This window comes from Pongo pygmaeus, chromosome 10 (assembly GCF_028885625.2).
Source record: "Pongo pygmaeus isolate AG05252 chromosome 10, NHGRI_mPonPyg2-v2.0_pri, whole genome shotgun sequence".
Lineage (NCBI taxonomy): Eukaryota > Metazoa > Chordata > Mammalia > Primates > Hominidae > Pongo > Pongo pygmaeus.
The window spans coordinates 64,419,356-64,436,025 of record NC_072383.2 but is presented as its reverse complement, the minus strand read 5'-3'; the positions used below and the strand labels follow the sequence as shown (position 1 = coordinate 64,436,025).

General features: G+C 38.5%; 1 protein-coding gene and 1 pseudogene across 12 annotated transcripts in view; both read left to right on the top strand.

Moving 5' to 3' along the window:
- GRIP1 (glutamate receptor interacting protein 1) overlaps positions 1–16,670 on the top strand; it is a 721,037-nt gene that overhangs the window by 497,489 nt on the left and 206,878 nt on the right. The gene's annotated exons all lie outside the window — the stretch shown is intronic.
- Positions 4,473–5,173, top strand: LOC134737636 (oxysterol-binding protein-related protein 9-like; annotated as a pseudogene).

The following is a 16,670-nucleotide window of genomic DNA, read 5'->3' as shown; positions in this document are numbered from 1 at the left end:
ATAAGGTTTCTTTTAACCTTAAAGTCAATCGTTTCTACTTTAAGATTTTTCTCCTTTGAAGCCACTGGAGATACAACATTGGAATTGAGTAGCTCAGTATTTCAGCTAAATGCTAAAAGTAACTTTATACCAGCTTCTACAAGCAGAGACTTCTTGCCTATGTTCTTCTTATTTGAGACTACAGAACTTGGAAAAATTTCCTAGTTGTCCTGAACACCTTTTAGCTACCATTCTTGCAGGATAACATTGCCTATAAGCTAATAAAGCCTATCCAGGATCTATTCTTTCTAGGAGAATTAGTTTCTCACACTGGGGGTATTCAGACCATTACTGGGTGGAGACTGTAGACACGTAGCAAAGAAAACCAAATGGAAATAGGCCTTGAGCCAGATAGCTCCTGAAGGTCACCTGAGATTATCCTGTCACCAGACAAGGCAAACCAACTGCCCCCTCCTCCTTCAGCCTTGTCCTGAGTTCATTGCTACTTTCTTTTTGCATGCTGTCTTTTTTCACTTTTGTCTGATTTCACCTGTGTAAAAATGGAAACTAGAACACCCCATATGATTTTCTCTGAGAATTCTGAGAGTTTCCCTGGTCCCTCATAGAATAGCCATGCTTGGGGGTGGGGTGGGAGGAAGGAAACACACTTTACCTTTACTATAATTTACAGGTTTGTTTCTTCCTAAGGAAAAGAGACCCAGGCCCTATTTACTTTTTCACTGTCTCTCAAAATTCTAACCAGGTAGGTATGCCTAGACTGTACTCAATAAATACCATCTAACATCTCCTGGAAGAGGGAGAGGTAATCAATTGGACTGCTAGGCTCTTTCTAGATATTGTTGGTGATATACAAGGTTTTTTACCGTTTGATTCACTCCCCAGTTCGTTCATGTGCCTCCGCTGTTTCTGAGGAAGGCCGGGTAAATATAAACTTTCTGTTGAGTACCCCAGCCCTGGAAGAGGACTGATAAGGCAGTTCCATGGGTGGGCAGCACAGAATCCAGAAGTGTGGGGTTTTTAAGCCTGAGAAGTTGATTTAAAACATATGTATCCTTACATATTGATTTCATAAGTGCATACATCAGCCCTACTTCTGCATTCAGCCTCTGAAACATGTGACTGAAGAACCATATGTGCCTCATATGCAAACACTCAAATACACCCTCTGTCATGCCCATACCTAACTCCAAGCCCTGTTGTCCTGGGGAAAGTAAATGGAAATGACTGAGGACAGTCATGCTAGTAACTAAACTTTAGAAATACAATAACCATGAAGCATCTCTGTTATTTCTTTAATTCAGGCAATTTCCCAGTAGAGTATTAAGGTGTTAATTGCTTCTGCACTTTTCTATTTGACAGATATGTCCTTTTTCACCTACGTAAGGGAAGCAATTATTGTAATGCTCTCTTGGGCTTTGTGAGATATTCTTTAATGACTTTTAAAGGCATCAATAGGGCATTGTGCTTTTAAAGGGAAACTGTCCTCTTTTCTGTTTGTGCTTGATAACAAGAGTGGGTATTATATTCAGACTACATGATGAATCTGTGAAAGGAAAATATGCAATAAAAAAAAAAGGCAGTAGTAATACATTTTCAGGAAGTATGTATCCAGATTTCAGATATGAGAAAAATATGTTCTTATATGTGCATATATCACTGAGCTTAACAAAGATTAAACAAACACAACAAAAAAGATACTCAGCAGGCATATTTTTCTGGAATTTTAACACAAAGTTGTTATTCTCTGAAACTGGTGTGGCCTCCCAAGTGAGGGTTTGGCAGGTCGTTTACTCAATACAAATCAGTAAATATTCTCTTACACATCATGTGAAAGTGACTTTCACAGGCTACTTGAGCTACAATTGGTTTTACAGTTTCATGTTTACATTCAGAATAAAAGAAAAATAGTCTTAGAACTTGTAATTAGAATTCAGAACTCTTTTATGATAAGAGTCACTTTGGCAAGCTGGTCAAGCCAAGACAACCCATGTTAACTAAAGTGATAGTGCAGAAAGAAGACTGAATGTGGAGTGAGAACTGAAGTTAGAGTTTTAAGTCCTCACAAAAGGATTTGCCTGATACCTGTCCTTAGGCAAGTTGTCTAACCTTGAAAAGCTTCAGATTTTTCATCTGTAGGATCCTGGGTTTCTGTGAGAATCAAATGTATGTGACTCTTCTGGCCAACTTAAGTGCTATCTGGATATAAGATTGTGTGGTCAAAGGAAGATCTAGGTTTTGTGCCGCCTCAAGTTTATACAATTTGAGGGGAGGGAGCTCTTTAAGAAAAAAAATACAAAAATACCATTTTTCGAATTTGACAAAACCATATGGTGGTGTGAATGCATTGCTAGGGTGCTTTCCAAGACTTTGGAAGAAGCCTGTGCCAGTTAAGGTCCCAGAAATTCGAGACTCAGTCACTTAGCCTGTGCAGCATTATTACAGACTTACAGAACGCTAAAGCTAGAAATGGCCATGCAAGTGTGACAGGGGTTCACACTTGTTTTTTTAGCAGTAGAAACCTCTTTTCAAAATCTTATGTGGAGGAATAAGAAGAAAAAACTAACTAGCATAACTGAAGATGGGACCTAGGACTTAGAGATATGCCTATTTGGTCTCTATCTTCCCTGGAAGAATTTCAGTTGAGGCCTGGTGTGGTGGCTCATGCCTCTCTAATCCTAGCACTGTCAGAGGCTGGGATCACTTGAGGCCAGGAGTTTGAGACTGGCCTGAGCAAATAACAAGACTCTACCTGTACAAAAAATTTTAAAATTAGCCAGGCATGGTGGCATGCACCTGTAATCCCAGCTACTCAGGAGGCTGAGGCTGGAGGATCACTTGAGCCCAGGAATTGAAGGTTGCAGTGAGCTAGATCATACCAGTGCACTCCAGCCTGGGTGACGGAGTAAGACCCTGTCTGTAATACATACATACATACATACATACATACATACAATGCCTACAAACTACCCCCCAACATACATATTTTAACAACTGTGAAACTGGGATGCATTTTATAGTTGTTCGTAGACATGTGATAATCATAATATTATCATTATTGCCTGTGCATGCACTTACTTGGTTGCAGTTCCTGGTGATATCATTGGATAAATGTAACTTCTTGAAGTTTCAGGAAATAAACCTGAAACTGAGTAAAACCCGAAATAAACCTGAGGAGGGAATATGTACTGTTGTCTAAAATGTTCTGTTGACACTTTCCCATAAGCTGAAGAAGCACAAGTGTCAAAACTTGCCAAATGAGGATGCAATCAAGTGGAGAAGGAAAAGAGGTGCTCAGAAGCAGCCCCCAGCCCCCTCTCCTGGAGGCACAGAGTGTGGGGGTCTTGCAAATGACTTTCTTGCTGGACACTTGTGGAGTGAGCACACCCTGAGGGTCTGGTAGAGGGCCAACCTCCACCCCTGAGTCCCATGGTCTCTGGCGCCTGCCCAGGGCCAGGCTATGGGCTCAGATGTCACACTTTCCTTGCCTCCTTCCTTGTCACCTCCAGAGATTTGGATTCAGGATTTGTTCTTAGTGTCCAAAACTTTGACAGGAAACTTAACTTCTTTTTTTTTCAGACAAAGTCTCACTCTGTAACCCAGGCTGGAGTGTAGTGGCGCGATCTCGGCTCACGGCAACCTCTGTCCCCCAGGTTCAAGCGATTCTCCTTCCTCAGCCTCCCCAGTAGCTGGGATTACAGGCGCCTGCCACCGCACCCAGCTAATTTTTGTATTTTTAGCAGAGACGGGGTTTCACCATCTTGGCCAGGGTGGTCTTGAACTCCTGACCTCGTGATCCACCCACCTGGGCCTCCCAAAGTGCTGGGATTGCAGACGTGAGCCACCACTCCAGAGGCTGATGCCTACCTACAAATCTTGATAGAACAATTAAAGTTTTTTGATCACAAGCTTCAAAACTGCAAAGATAATAAGCAGAGAAAGAAAATTGAAACTCTCAAAGAGAAGCAAATAGCATGGTGGAATCAATTAAACACTGCACTGTGTTGATGCAGACTGCTAAAGACCAGAATAACGCTGAGAAGCACGCAGATAGAATTATAAGTACTATTAATCTTGTAGATGCAATGTATCAACCTAGTCCCTTGGAACCTGTGATCACCACAATGCCTTCCCAGACTGTCTCACCTCCCTCTGGAACCTACCCAACTGCATAAGACAGAGCAGAGTTTATCTTCCTGACCATTTGGACCTGTACTAGTTACCTTGGGACATCATTAGACTCCAACACCAAATAGTAGAGGCAGTGCCCATTCACCACCTAGTAGCAGTCTAACTTCTCCAAGCCATGTCAATGGCTTCTCTAAATACAATCCCAGAATTCTCTTATTCCAGCAGTGAAGATGAATTCTACAATGCTGATGAATGTCATCAACATGGCTCATCCCCAAAGCACTTAATAGATTCTTCTGAATCTGCGTCAATCTTGACACATGGCAGTGCGGAAAACAGACTAAAATGCCCAGATAGCACAGAATCACTTAATTCTTTCACATCCAATGGAACAAGTGATGCTGACTCTTGATTCACATGATGAGAGAGCTGACGAGGAGGAGGCAGGGTCCATGGAGGAACATAAGAGCGTTACCACGCACCTCTTGTCGTAGGTTAGGCTTAGTATGGATCTTACTAAAGTAGTTCTTCCACCATTTTTTCTTGAAAGAGGATCTCTTTTAGAAGCATATGCAGACGTTTTTTGCATATCCAACATTTTTGCGAACATTGGTGACCAGGAATTGAATGGTTCAGAATGTGAAATGGTACCGCTCAGCCTTTCATGCAAGAAGGAAAGAATCGATTGTTAAAAAGTCATTTTAGCAAGATCTTTCAGTGTCAATGGACATTACCAAATAATACCAAAGAGAACACAGAGCTAATTTTAGAAGGACCAGTCCCTGGGTTTCCAAAAGCAATGTAAAATTTGTGGCTGAACAGATTTCCCATCATCCACCTACTTCAGCCTTTTATGCTGAGTGTTTATCAAAAAATTGAATTCATTGGTGATATCTGGACCTAATCAAAATTCCTTAGGATGTCAATTGGGACACACAACATAGGGTGGGGCCACAAGCCCTGTATCTTGTGTTTTAACTATGAGAAACATTACATCCTCACATTCCCCAGTGTTTACGGATGGTCTAGCCTCACAGTACTCTGAATGGAACTAGGAGGAGAATGCAATATTAATTGTCCAAAACTGGTGATAGTGCAAACATCATCTTCCACACTGAACCTTTCTCTGGGGACAGGAAGCACAGAATTACCACTGTGATTTTTTTCTCCAAAGAATGAGAAGCCTTTTGCTCAACTGAAGGGGAATGGAATGGTGTAATGTATGCAAAATATGCAACAGGGGAAAATGCAGTCTTTGTAGATACCAAGAAGATGTCTATAATCAAAAAGATAGTCAGGAAGTTGAAAGATCAGAAAAAATATGAATCCCACTGCCTTTAGAAGGATGTACTTTCGACTTAAAAATCAGAGACATTCAGTTTCCATGTAGTTGTGTGATTTTGAGTGAGTTTCTTAATTCTGAGTTCTAATTTGATTGCACTGTGGTCTGAGAGACAGTTTGTTATAATTTCTGTTCTTTTACATTTGCTGAGGAGTGCTTTACTTCCAAATATGTGGTCAATTTTGGATGACTACTGGGTAAATAACGAAATGAAGGCAGAAATAAAGATGTTCTTTGAAACCATGAGAACAAAGACACAACATACCAGAATCTCCAGGAGACATTTAAAGCAATGTGCAGAGGGAAATTTATAGCATTAAATGCCCACAAGAGAAAGCAGGAAGGATCTAAAATCGACACCCTAACATCACAATTAAAAGAACTAGAGAAGCAAGAGCAAACACATTCAAAAGCTAGCTGAAGGCAAGAAATAACTAAGATCAGAGCAGAACTGAAGGAGATAGAGACACAAAAAAACCTTCAAAAAATCAATGAATCCAGGAGCTGTTTTTTTGAAAAGATCAACAAAATTGGTAGACCACTAGCAAGACTAATAAAGAAGAAAAGAGAGAATAGATGCAATAAAAAATGATAAAGGGGATATCACCACTGATCCTACGGAAATACAAACTACCATCAGAGAATACTGTAAACACCTCTACGAAAATAAACTAGAAAATCTAGAAGAAATGGGTAAATTCCTAGACACATACACCCTCCCAAGACTAAAGTAGGAAGATGTTGAATCCCTGAATAGACCAATAACAGGCTCTGAAATTGAAGCAATGATTAATAGCTTACCAACCAAAAAAAGTCATGGATTTTTTTTGGAAGACGGATTCACAGCCGAATTCTACCAGGGATACAAAGAACAGCTGGTACCATTCCTTCTGAAATTATTTCAATCAATAGAAAAAGAGGGAATCCTCCCTAACTCATTTTATGAGGCCAGCATTATCCTGATACCAAAGCTGGGCAGAGAAACACACAAAAAAAGAGAATTTTAGACCAATATCCCTGATGAACATCGATGCAAAAATCCTCAGTAAAATACTGGCAAACCGAATCAAGCAGCACATCAAAAAGCTTATCCACCACGAACAAGTGGGCTTCATCCCTGGGATGCAAGGCTTGTTCAACATACGCAAAAAAATAAACATTGTCCATCATATAAACAGAACCAAAGACGAAAACCACATGATTATCTCAATAGATGCAGAAAAAGCCTTTGACAAAATTCAACAGCCCTTCATGCTAAAAACTCTCAATAAATTAGGTATTGATGGGACGTATCTCAAAATATAAGAGCTATTTATGATAAACCCACAGCCAATATCATACTGAATGGGCAAAAACTGGAAGCATTCCCTTTGAAAACTGGCACAAGACAGGGATGCCCTCTCTCACCACTCCTATTCAACATAGTGTTGGAAGTTCTGGCCAGGGCAATCAGGCAGGAGAAAGAAATAAAAGGTATTCAATTAGGAAAAGAGGAAGTCGAATTGTCCCTGTTTGCAGATGACATGATTGTATATTTAGAAAACCCCATCAACTCAGCCCAAAATCTCCTTAAGCTGACAAGCAACTTCAGCAAAGTCTCAGGATACAAAATCAATGTGCAAAAATCACAGGCATTCCTATACACCAATAACAGACAAACACTGAAATCATGAGTGAACTCCCATTCACAATTGCTTCAAAGAGAATAAAATACCTAGGAATCCAGCTTACAAGGGATATGAAGGACCTCTTCAAGGAGAAGTACAAACCACTGCTCAACGAAATAAAAGAGGACACAAACAAATGGAAGAACATTCCATGCTCATGTATAGAAAGAATCAATATCGTGAAAATGGCCATACTGCCCAAGGTAATTTATAGATTCAGTGCCATCCCCATCAAGCTACCAATGACTTTCTTCACAGAATTGGAAAAAAACTACTTTAAAGTTCATATGGAACCAAAAAAGAGCCTGCATTGCCAAGACAATCCTAAGCCAAAAGAACAAAGCTGAAGGCATCACACTACCTGGCTTCAAACTATACTACAAGGCTACAGTAACCAAAACAGCATAGTACTGGTACCAAAACAGAGATATAGACCAATGTAACAGAACAGAGCCCTCAGAAATAGTACCACACATCTACAATCATCTAATCTTTGACAAACCTGAGAAAAACAAGAAATGGGGAAAGGATTCCCTATTTAATAAATGGTGCTGGGAGAACTGGCTAGCCATATGTAGAAAGCTGAAACTGGATCCCTTCCTTACACCTTATATAAAAATTAATTCAAGATGGATTAAAGACTTAAATGTTCGACCTAAAACCTTAAAAACCCTAGAAGAAAACCTAGGTAATACCATTCAAGCCATAGGCATGGGCAAGGACTTCATGACTAAAACACCAAAAGCAATGGCAACAAAAGCCAAAATTGACAAATGGGATCTATTTAAAGAGCTTCTGCACAGCAAAAGAAACTACCATCAGAGTGAACACGCAACCTACAAAATGGGAGAAAATTTTGGTAATCTACCCATCTGACAAAGGGCTAATATCCAGAATCTACAAAGAACCTAAACAAATTCACAAGAAAAAATCAACCCCATCAAAAAGTGGGTGAAGGGTATGAACAGATCCTTCTCAAAAGAAGACATTTCTGTAGCCAACAGGCACATGAAAAAATGCTCATCATCACTGGCCATCAGAGAAATGCAAATCAAAACCATAATGAGATACCATCTCACACCAGTTAGAGTGGCAATCATTAAAAAGTCAGGAAACAACAGGTGCTGGAGAGGATGTGAAGAAATAGGAACACTTTTACACTGTTGGTGGGACTGTAAACTAGTTCAACCATTGTGGAAGACAGTGGCGATTCCTCAGGGATCTAGAACTAGAAATACCATTTGACCCAGCCATCCCATTACTGAGTATATACCCAAAGGATTATAAATCATGCTGCTATAAAGACACATGCACACATATGTTTATTGTGGCACTATTCGCAATAGCAAAGACTTGGAACCAACCCAAATGTCCATCAATAACAGACTGGATTAAGAAAATGTGGCACAATTAAACAACCCTTCATGCTAAAAACTCTCAATAAATTAGGTATTGATGGGACGTATCTCAAAATAATAAGAGCTATCTGTGACAAACCCACAGCCAATATCATACTGAATGGGCAAAAACTGGAAGCATTCCCTTTGAAAACTGGAACAAGACAGGGATGCCCTCTCTCACCACTTCTATTCAACATAGTGTTGGAAGTTCTGGCCAGGGCAATTAGGCAGGAGAAGGAAATCAAGGGTATTCAATTAGGAAAAGAGGAAGTCAAATTGTACCTGTTTGCAGATGACATTATTGTATATCTAGAAAACCCCATTGTCTCAGCCCAAAATCTCCTTAAGCTGATAAGCAACTTCAGCAAAGTCTCAGGATACAAAATCAATGTACAAAAATCACATGCATTCTTATACAGCAATAACAGACAAACAGAGAGCCAAATCATGAGTGAACTCCCATTCACAATTGCTTCAAAGAGAATAAAATACCTAGGAATCCAACTTACAAGGGATGTGAAGGACCTCTTCAAGGAGAACTACAAACCACTGCTCAAGGAAATAAAAGAGGACACAAACAAATGGAAGAACATTCCATGCTCATGTATAGAAAGAATCAATATCGTGAAAATGGCCATACTGCCCAAGGTAATTTACAGATTCAATGCCATCCCCATCAAGCTACCAATGACTTTCTTCACAGAATTGGAAAAAACTACTTTAAAGTTCATATGGAACCAAAAAAGAGCCTGCATCGCCAAGTCAATCCTAAGCCAAAATAACAAAGCTGGAGGCATCACACTACCTGACTTCAAACTATACTGCACGGCTACAGTAACCAAAACAGCATGGTACTGGTACCAAAACAGAGATATAGATCAATGGAACAGAACAGAGCCGTCAGAAATAACGCCCCATATCTACAACTATCTGATCTTTGACAAACCTGAGAAAAACAAGCAATGGGGAAAGGATTCCCTATTTAATAAATGGTGCTGGGAAAACTGGCTAGCCATATGTAGAAAGCTGAAACTGGATCCCTTCCTTACACCTTATACAAAAATCAATTCAAGATGGATTAAAGATTTAAACATTAGACCTAAAACCATAAAAACCCTAGAAGAAAACCTAGGCATTACCATTCAGGACATAGGCATGGGCAAGGACTTCATGTCTAAAACACCAAAAGCAATGGCAACAAAAGCCAAAATTGACAAATGGGATCTAATTAAACTCAAGAGCTTCTGCACAGCAAAAGAAACTACCATCAGAGTGAACAGGCAACCTACAAAATGGGAGAAAATTTTCACAACCTACTCATCTGACAAAGGGCTAATATCCAGAATCTACAATGAACTCCAACAAATTTACAAGAAAAAAACAAACAACCCCATCAAAAAGTGGGCGAAGGACATGAACAGACACTTCTCAAAAGAAGACATTTATGCAGCCAAAAAACACATGAAAAAATGCTCAACATCACTGGCCATCAGAGAAATGCAAATCAAAACCACAATGAGATACCATCTCACACCAGTTAGAATGGCAATCATTAAAAAGTCAGGAAACAACAGGTGCTGGAGAGGATGTGGAGAAATAGGAACACTTTTACACTGTTGGTTGGACTGTAAACTAGTTCAACCCTTGTGGAAGTCAGTGTGGCGATTCCTCAGGGATCTAGAACTAGAAATTCCATTTGACCCAGCCATCCCATTACTGGGTATATACCCAAAGGACTATAAATCATGCTGCTATAAAGACACATGCACACGTATGTTTATTGCGGCACTATTCACAATAGCAAAGACTTGGAACCAACCCAAATGTCCAACAATGATAGACTGGATTAAGAAAATGTGGCACATATACACCATGAATACTATGCAGCCATAAAAAAGGATGAGTTCATGTCCTTTATAGGGACATGGATGAAATTGGAAATCATCATTCTCAGTAAACTATCGCAAGAACAAAAAACCAAACACCGCATATTCTCACTCATAGGTGGGAATTGAACAATGAGAACACATGGACACAGGAAGGGGAACATCACACTTCTGGGACTGTTGTGGGGTGGGGGGAGGCGGGAGGGATAGCACTGGGAGATATACCTAATGCTAGATGACGAGTTAGTGGGTGCAGCGCACCAGCATGGCACATGTATACATATGTAACTAACCTGCACATTGCGCACATGTACCATAAAACGTAAAGTATAATAATAATAATAAGAAAATAAAAATAAAATAAAATAATTTACAAAAAAAAAAAAAAAGAAAATGTGGCACATATATACCAGGGAATACTATGCAGCCATAAAAACGGATGAGTTCATGTCCTTTGTAGGGACATAGATGAAGCTGGAAACCATCATTCTGAGCAAACTATCGCAAGGACAGAAGACCAAACACCACATCTTCTCCCTCATAGGTGGGAACTGAACAATGAGAACACTTGGACACAGGGTAGGGAACATCACACACTGGAGCCTGTTGTGGGGTGAGGGGGGTGGAGGGATAGCATTAGGAGAAATACCTAATGTAAATGATGAGTTAATGGGTGCAGCACACCAGCATGGCACATGTATACATATGTAACAAACTTGCACGTTGTGCACATGTACCTTAGAACTTAAAATACTAAAAAAAAAAATCAGAGACATTGATGCGGCAACTGAAGCAAAACACAAACTTGAAAAAAACAAAGAGAAGAAACCCAAGAAAGGAAGGAGAAGGAAATTCAATGGGAGACAAGCTTATTTCATGAAGATGGAAGATGTTGGGTTTATGATGAACCATTACTGAATTATCTTGGTGCTGCCAAGCATTGGGCTAGGAAATGTAAAGTTTATACCTGATGGCCAGGGCAGTAAGCATAATTAAGCAACAAACATTCTCCCTTTGGGAGAACCTGTTCATTCCCTTCTTATTGCAATGGTTTCTCAGGGATATGAGACTTTCTTGTTTTTTTTCTTTTTACAATTAAAAATCAATTGTATTTAATTATATACAATGAATAATTGGAAATTTAAAAAGCAGTACCATTTGCAATAACATAAAAAATCAAGTAAACAGAAATTCCTAGCCCAATGCTTGGCAGCACCAAGATAATTCAGTAATGATTCATCATAAACCCAACATCTTCTATCTTCATGAAATAAGCTTGTCTCCCATTGGATTTCCTTCTTCCTTTCTTGGGTTTCTTCTGTTTGTCTTTTTCAAGTTTGTGTTTTGCTTCAGTTGCAGCATCAATGTCTCTCTTTGCCATAAATCTAGCAAAATATTTATAAGATCTACACAGGATATGGGACTTTCTGACACAGATGAACAATCACAGTGGGAAAAGCTTCCCTTTTTTCCTCTGTGGCAGTTATGGTCATAAGTCCTGAGAAAAACTTCAGGTTTTGAAAACAAGATGTTTGCTCCTTTTCCAAACCCTACATATTGAAAAGCATTTCTAAATCCAAGCCTCAAACTCTACACTCTAATACTGATGTTAAGGAATACAACTTCTGTTTTCTAGTTCTTATGATATTGGATTATGTGTGTGTTTGTGTATATACAGTTCATATGTTGGATTATATGTGTATATATACACACACACATACACACAGTATATATTGTGTATATACTGTATATATAGTATAACTGTATACGTACACACATATATATGCAGTTGGCCCGTGAACAACACAGGTTTGAACTACACAGGTCTACATAAATGCAGATTTTCTACCACCTCTGCCACCCCTGAGATAGCAAGTCCAACCCTCCTCTTCCTCCTCCTCAGCCTACCTAACGTGAAGAAGACAAGGATGAAGACCTTTATGATGATCCTTTTCCACTTAATAAATAGTAAATATATTTTCTTCCTTATGATCTTCTTGACAACATTCTCTTTTCTTTATTATAAGAATATAGTATATCATACATATAACATACACAATATGTGTTTATGTTGTCAGTAAAGCTTCCAGTCAACAGTAGGCTATTAATAGTTAAGTTTTGGGATAGTCAAAAGTTACATGTGGATTTTCAACTGTGCAGCAGGGGGTCGGGAGTGATGGTGCATCTATCATTGTATTATACGTACATACATATATAATCATGCAACAAAGATACATAATGCCAGATTTTTCATAAAAACTCCTTCTACTGTAAATATGGGTTCCTCAGAGTTGTTTTGAGAAATCAGCACAGTGTCTTAAAATCATGTTGGGAAATGTTACGGTCTCACCTGCAATAACTTTTCTTTTGGAACTGAACTATTATTAAGTTGTATCTAACCCTAGATTATAGTTTAATTATACTCAATATTTCTTCAAGCTTCATAAAGTAATTTTTCAAAAAAATTGAAACTTGCCAAATGAGCCTCAGCAGCTTGAAAGAAAATCCAAGGGGCAATAACAGAGCATTGTAAAAAATGCAGCATCACAGTGCTCTTGGTGCCCAAAGGACTGGTGATGAGGACAATATCATATAGAAAATATGGACATCAGTGACACTGGTTCAGAGCGTGAATGTGGAAAAGTTGTAGGAGCACCTTTACTGATTTATTTCACTGACATTTTTCTTTTCATGCATGCACTTTGAGTTATTTAATAAGTATAATACTTAAACAACCTTAGTGATAAGCATTATGTTTTAATTTGATTGACAGCATATTCTTTTGTTTTATTTTGTTTTGTTTGAGACAGGATCTTGCTCTGACCCAGGCTGGAGTGTTGTAGTGCAATCATGGCTCACTGCAGCCTTAACCTCCCAGGCTGGAGCAATCCTCTCACCTCACCGCCCCCCTCCCATCCCCCACCAGGTAGCTGGGATTACAGGAGCACACTACCATGCCTGGGTAATTTTTAAATTTTTTTGTAGAGACAGAGTTTCGCCAAGTTGTCCAGGGTGGTCTCAAACTCCTTAGCTCAAGCAATCCTCCCACCTCAGCCTCCCAAAGTATTAGGATTACAGGCATGAGCCACCAAACCCAGCCATATTCTTTCTTAGCAGCAAATAAAATAACAGTGTGCCTTACAATCGCTGGCACCTTAAAGTCAATAAAATATGGTATTTTTTTAAGCCATATACTTCAGTTCTCTCATTTTACAGTTCAGAGATTAGGGCACACAAGGATTTAGTGACTTGCCAGAGGTGAGGCAATAGGGCTGGTTTGTTAGGGCATAATGAACCATTTGCAAATATTTTTCAAGTGACTGTCCCAACTTAGCCCCAGATTAACCCTTTGTTTTTCTAAATAATCATAACTAACCATATTGTTATAATTTTCTATTTCTTTAAGTCAGTATTTCTTTTTTTTAGTTTTTAATTTTTGTGGGTATATAGTAGGTATATATATTTATGGGGTACATGAGATGTTTTGATACAGCCATGCAATGCATAATAATCACATCAGGGTAAATGGGGTATCCATCACCTCAAGCACTTATCCTTTGTGCTACAAAACAATCCAATTATACTCTTTTAGTTATTTTAAGATGTACAATTATTATCGACTATAGTCACCTGCTGTGTTATCAAATACTGCATCTTATTCATTCTTTCTAATGTTTTTGTACCCATTAGCCATCCCCACTTTCCTTCCACTCCCCTGCTACCTTCCCAGCTTCTGGTAACCATTATTCTACTCTCTAGCTCCATGAGTTCAATTGTTTTAATTTTCAGCTCCCACAATTAAGTGACAACATGTGTTGTCTTTCTGTGCTTGGCTTATTTGACTTAACATAATGACCTTTATTTCCATCCATGTTGCTGCAAATGACAGGATCTCATTCTTTTTTAGGGCTGAATAGTACTCCATTGTGTATATGTACCACATTTTCTTTATCCATTTATCTGTTGATGAACACAGGTTGCTTCCAAATCCTGGTTGTTGTACACAGTGCTGCAATGAACACAGGAGTGCAGATATTTCTTTGATATATCAATTTCCTTTCTTTAGGGCATATACCTAGCAGTATATGGGTATATGCTGCTAGGGATTGCTGGATCATATGGTAGCTCTATTTTTAGTTTTGTGAGGAACCACCAAACTGCTCTGCATTGTGATTGTACTAATTTATATTCCCACCAACAGTGTACAAGACTTCCCTTTTCTCCATGTCCTCACCAGCATTTGTTATTCCGTTTCTTTTAACTGGGGTGAGATGTTATTATATTTAATTGTAGTTTTGATTTGGATTTCTCTGCTGATCAATGATGTTGAGCACCATTTCATATACCTGTTTGCCATTTGTGTCTCTTTTTTTTTGAGAAATGTCTAATCAAATATTTTGCCCATTTTTCAGTTGGATTATTATATTAAAACTTTTATAGAGTTGTTTGAGCTCCTTATATATTCTGGTTACTAATCCCTTGTCAGACGTATAGTTTACAAATATTTTCTCCCATTCTGTGGGTTGTCTCTTCACTTTGTTGATTGTTTCCTTTGCTGTGCAGAAGCTTTTTAACTTGATGTGATCCCATTTATCCATTTTCACTTTGGTTGCCTGTGCTTGTGGAGTATTACTCAAGAAATTTTTGCCCAAATCAATGTCCTGGAGAGTGCCCTTGATGTTTCCTTGTAGTAGTTTCATAATTTGAGGTCTGGGATTTAATTCTTTAATCCACTTTGATTTGATTTTTGTGTATGTAAAGAGATGGGGGTCTAGTTTCATTCTTCTGCATATGGATATCTAGTTTTCCCAGCATGATTTATTGAAGAAACTATCTTTTCCCCAGTGTATGTTCTTGGCACCTTTGTTGAAAATGAGTTCTCTGTAGGTGTATGGATTTGTTTCTGTGTTCTCTGTTCTGTTCCATTGGTCTGTGTATCTGTTTTTATGCCAGTAACATGCAGTTTTGGCTACTACAGAACTGTAGTATATTTTGAAGTCAGGTAATGTGATCCCTCCAGTTTTATTTTTCCTCAGGATACTTTTGGCTATTCTGGGTCTTTTGTGGATCCATATAAATTTTAGGATTGTTTTTTCTATTTCTGTGAAGAATGTCATTGATATTTCAATAGAGATTGCATTGAATTGGTAGATTGATTTCAGTAGTATGACATCGTAACAATATTGATTCTTCCAATCCATGAACATGGAGTATCTTTCCATTTTTTGTGTGTCCTGTTCAGTTTCTATCATCAAGGTTTTAAAGTTTTCATTTTAAAGACCTTTCACTTCTTTTAATTCCTAGCTATTTAATTTTATTTGTAGCTGTTGTAAATGGGATTACTTTTTAAATTTCTTTTTCAGATTGTTCACTGTTGGCATATAGATATGCCACTGATTTTTTATGTTGATTTTATATTCTGCAACTTCACTGAATTTGTCAGTTCTAATAGGTTTTTGGTGGAGTCTTAAGGGTTTTCCAAATATAAGATCATGTCATTTGTAAGCAAGGATAATTTGACTTCTTCCTGCGATTTGGATGCCCTTTGCTTCTTTCTCTTATCTGATTGCTCTAGCCAGGACTTCCAGTACTAGGTTGAATAACAGTAGTGACACTGAGCATCTTTGTCATGTTCCAGATCTTAGAGAAAACGCTTTCAGTTTTTCCCCATTCAGCATGATGTTAGCTGTGGGTCTGCCATATATGGCTTTTATTATGTTGAGGTATGTTCCTGCTATACCCTGTTTTTTGAGGGGTTGTTTTTTATCATGAAGGGATATTGAATTTTATCAAATGCTTTTTCAGCATCAATTGAGATGATCGTGTGGTTTTTGTCCTTCATTCTGTTATGGGTATATCACATTGATTGATTTGTGTAGGTTAAACCATCGTTGCACCCCTGGGATAAATTTCACTTGGTCATGATGAATGATGTTTTTAATGTGGTCTTGAATTTGGTTTGCTGCTATTTCGTTGAGGATTTTTGCAACAGGGTTTATTGGGAATATTGGCTTGTAGTTTTCTTTTTTCATGGGTCTTTGGTATATTATCAGGGTAATACTGGCCTTGTAGAGTGAGTTCTGAAGTATTCTCTCCTTCTTTATTTTTTGGAATAGTTTGAGCAGGATTGGCATTAGTTCTTCTTCAAATGTTTGGTAAAAATCAGCAGTGAAGCCATCGGGTCCTGGACTTTTCTTTGCTGGGAGACTTTTTATCACAGCTTTAATCTCATTACTTGTTATGAGTT